This window comes from Sinocyclocheilus rhinocerous, unplaced genomic scaffold (genome assembly GCF_001515625.1).
Source record: "Sinocyclocheilus rhinocerous isolate Xijiao unplaced genomic scaffold, SAMN03320098_v1.1 scaffold3248, whole genome shotgun sequence".
NCBI lineage: Eukaryota > Metazoa > Chordata > Actinopteri > Cypriniformes > Cyprinidae > Sinocyclocheilus > Sinocyclocheilus rhinocerous.
This window is the reverse complement of record NW_015643563.1, coordinates 198,446-203,312: the sequence shown is the minus strand read 5'-3', so window position 1 is coordinate 203,312 and position 4,867 is coordinate 198,446.

Here is a 4,867-nt window from a genome sequence, read left to right as displayed (position 1 = left end):
TTGTGGGCCGCGTCAGTGCGGCAGGCGAAGAAAACGAAACTGGAGTCCGACGCGACGCGACGCTTCCACGCGTCATAACGACGGTGACGCCTACAGGCGGCGCGATGCGGCCCAAACAACAGAAATAGTGAATTACTAAAACTCTAAAAGAGAACTCTCGTCACATCTAAAGTGTATCAAAATACTTCTTCTTAAAAATAATTAATCAATTAAAATATTCCAAAACGAATGAGCCCTTTTTAAGATGTGAAATATTGAAATTGTTTTTGTTTTTACAATAAAACATTAGTTAAAATATAACAAATAATAATAATAATGGTTAATAAAAACATAGAAAATAAATACAATAAATTATAGACCTTTATCTGTGTTTTCTTATTAAAAAAAAAAATAATTTTAAGTAAGCTGTAGGCTAATTAACATTCACCAGGCTAAAACGCATAATTTTCTTGCTTTGCCAAAGGTCTTATTAAAAATAGCAGGTCGATATTTGCTTATTTCAATCAGTATTTGTATTCAGTGTTGATATGCATATTTAAAAACATGTTTCTAAAATAAATAACCGTTTTAAATCGTTAAAAATGCTAAATTATTACTACTATCATAAAATATTTTGTAGCTAAATGGATTCAAATAGCTAAATAAATAATTCAAGTATATTAAAACCATATTCATAAAATAAGTTTTAAAATGTTTAAATGCAAAGTTATGGAGTATTAAATAGCTAAATAAATAGCTACAAATAGCAAAATAAATTGCTTATTAGTATTATTATTATTATTATTGCATTCAATGTCTGCATTCAGTGTTAAAATGCATATTAGAAATATAGAAAAGTAGAGAATTACAGAAACTGTAGCTAAATAAATATAGCTAATTATTATAGAAATATAGAAAAAAGAAATAGAAATTGATTTATAGAAATTGTAGCTAAATAAATAGCTAATTATTATTGTTGTTGTTGTTGTTGCATTCAGTGACTGCATTAAAATCCATATTAAAACCTTATCTATAAAATAAATAACATTAATTTAAAAAATGCAAAAAGATTATCATTATTGTCACAGCTACGGTGGAACGAGGAGCGCCAGACGAAGGAGATGAATTCTAACAGTATTTAATATAATCCACACGAGGATCCCAGCTATGATGGCGGCCCACGGTGGAGCCGATGAGGGAGGAGCCATGGTGGAGGAAGGGCTGACGGCTCCAGGGAGCCAGGGGAGGACAGACAGACAGTTCAGAGCAGACAGATAGTTCAGGGCAGGCAGATAGTTCAGGGCAGGCAGATAGTTCAGGGCAGGCAGAGAGTTCAGAGTTCAGAAGGTGGGAGAAGAGGGGGCATGTCTGCATAAATATCCAAATAACAGTCCATTGAGCTCAGCTCACCCTCAGCCATGGTGCAGTGGGTGGAGCTTCCCTCTGCGCTCTCGCTGTCCATAGCGCTCTCTTCTCCGTGGCGAGCACTGTAGCCAGCTCTCGCACCTGGTCTGACGTTTCCAGCTCTGGCTCCGAGGCGATCCTCAGCACTGTCGATCCATTTGGCGATGGCTCGTTGGTCGCGACGGGCTCTGGCTCTCCGTCATCGGTGGGCTCAGGCTCTTGCTCCATGCAGCGAGGTGATGGTGGGCTGGGCTCTGGGTCCTGTCGTGTTCCGGATCGGGATAGGACGCTCTCCAGACACCGAAATATGACCTCCCTCCAGTTCAGTCCGGTGATGTCTGGGAGGTACACGAGGCGATGGTAATTCTCCCCGATCCAGAACAGGGACTTCATGGTCTTGTCATCATACGGACATATGACAGTAAGATGAGCGAATCCTAGGGCGAATGAAACCAGGTCGTGACAGAGAATTTTGCCGCCCAATCCATTCTTCTTTTTTTTTTTTTCAGTTTTCTGTCACAGCTACGGTGGAATGAGGAGTGCCAGACGAAGGAGATGAATTCAAACAGTATTTAATATAATCCACACGAGGGTAAATCCGTAAAGGCAGACAGGAGACACACGTAGCACATCACATTCTTAATACCGGACAAGGAAATAATGAACAGACTTGAACTAAAGTAGGGTTGGTAAATAAGGATGATAACAAGACACACCTGAACACAATGACAATCAGACACAGACGGGAAACTAGGTCACGGAGCGCATGGGGAAGGAAAACACAACAAAACAGCCAAGGGTGTGACAATAATGCAGACATATTTCGAAGTAAATAGCTACATAATTAGCTAAATAAATAGCACGACTTTAGATGTGAAATATTTACATATATTTTTCATATATTTTTTGGAATTGTATTATTTTTATTTTTTATTGTTTATATTATTGCTATAGTACAGTTTTGTGTTAATCTGCTTCTCCCATTTGTACTTTTTCATTGACTATCACGACTAATACAATCAGATACAACAATAAGTTCTCAAATATTTATTACAATATATACTGATAAATTTAACATTCACTTCAGTGGTAAGAGATGACTGGATGCTTTCAACCGATTTCCAGTTGAACTGTCATCAACTGAATTGCAGTGGTCAAACTATTTAAAATATAGTGAATTAATCTACAAACTCGATCATAATGCACAATATTTCGTTAACATCGTGTCATGTTAATGGAGCATTTCACTAGTTAGCAGTACCGGTTACATCACCTGAATATGTTCGTAGATTGTGTTGGAGGTTTCGACTTGGAAAGCTGTTATCTTCGGAATGGAAATATGGATAGGCTATTATATGTATTATTTGTAAACATAATCCATGTATCATTCGTTCAGTCGTTTTTTGATTTAATAGGAAAGTAGAAAAACGAGGAAAACGGCTCCTTTTTCATTTTTTTCATTTTTCCCAAAAACGAAAAACAAGAATTCAGCTTATTTGTTCGTTTTTCGTTCAGATGTAGAAAAATTAATGTGGGCGGAATTAAATGTCCCTTACTGCTGATTGGTCAGCCGAAGATCAAACCATGCGTTCTCATTTGCAACTTCAGATGGACTTTGGAGCCGATTCGTGAATCTTTTAATTCCTATCAGAACTTCGGATCGAGCTAGTTCATGAATAATTTCGCAAATTAAAAGAGATACGTGCTCCAAAGTCCTGATTTAAAATGATGGTTTGCAAATTATTATTCAGACTGGGACTTCGGAGCGTGAATCGCGAATCATTTGATTCAGATTGGGATTTCTACGGTGAATGTGAAGTGCAAAGCAAATCACAATTCTGAAAACAAAATAACAAATTACAAACGCAAATGCAAGTCTAAAAAACAAAATAACAATTCAGAAAGCACAACAACAATTCAGAAAACATTATAACAAGTCAGAAAACACAACGACAAATCCGAAAACAAATTTACAAGTCAGAAAACACAACGACAAATCCGAAAACAAATTTACAAGTCAGAAAACACAACGACAAATCAGATAAACCGGAAGAGGTAGGTATAGTTTGAGACAGCGCCATTGGTTTGGGATTACTCACCGCTGACTGGACGAGACATCTGTCAATCAACGTATACAGGAAGAACCAGCCGAAAAACAGCAGAGTCGTTGTAGAAAGTTCGGAGATGGTATTAAAGTAGTTCAGTTTAAATGTATTGTATGAATTGCCTTTACTCTGGAATAAAATATACGGGGTGTCTATTTACATTTAGTTAAAAGTGGCTGTAATACATCAGCTCCAGTGGTGCAGATGGATAAGCGTGTGTTGTTGGCTTTTTTTGACGCGATCGACCCGGGTTCGATCCTGCCTTTTGCCGAACTTTTTTTTTCTCCCTTTTCAAATCTCGTATCACATCGTAAAGGCATTTATTTTCAATAAAAAATTAAGGAAATAATCAAAACGTTGAAAATAAAGTATCGGGTAGGGTTAGGGTAGGTGTAGGGACGGCTTTATTGTATTAATAAGGTGGCATCCATTTAATAATTAAAATTAAAATTATAATTTACACTCAATACGTTATTATTGCATACTGTTTTATAATGTACTACAATACTGAAGTGCAGATAATTGCCACTATTTGCAACAAGTAGTATACTTGATAGTAGAAATCCTGCTATTTTAACATAGTGTAAATAGGTATTTGCACTTAGTGTAAATAGCATATTGCTAAAAATACTGCTATTTTCACTTAGTGTAAATAGAATCCATTGCTAATACGAGATTTGAAAAGGGAGGGAAAAAAAGTTTGGCAAAAGATCGAACCCGGGTCGATCGCGTCAAAAAGCCAATGACACGCCCTTATCCATCTGCGCCACTGGAGCTGATGACTTACAGCCACTTTTAACTAAATGTAAATAGACACCCCGTATGTTTTATTCCATAGTAAGGGCAATTCATACAATACATTTAAACTGAGCTACTTTAATACCATCTCCGAACTTTCTACCACGACTCTGCTGTTCTTCGGCTGGTTCTTCCCTGTATACGTTGATTGACAGATGTCTCGTCCAGTCAGCTGTGAGTAATCCCAAACCAATGGCGCTGTCTCAAACTATACCTACCTCTTCCGGTTTGTCTGATTTGTCGTTGTGTTTTCTGACTTGTTATAATGTTTTCTGAATTGTTATTTAGTTTTTTAGACTTGCATTTGCGTTTGTAATTTGTTATTTTGTTTTCAGAATTGTGATTTGCTTTGCACTTCACGGCCACCGTAGATTTCAGAGCCAAATCGTGAATCTTTTGATACAGATCGGAACTTCAGAGCTGGGGCAAGTTCAAGCTCAAACCGGTGTGCACCGTTTTGCTACGGTTTCCGGTTTGAACGACATGTTTCCTGGAAACGGTGTGCAACGGGGTTTGAGATGCGTTTTCTCTTGTTTGGTGGGTGTGTCAAACATGTCAGCCCAATCAGCAGCAACATGTAT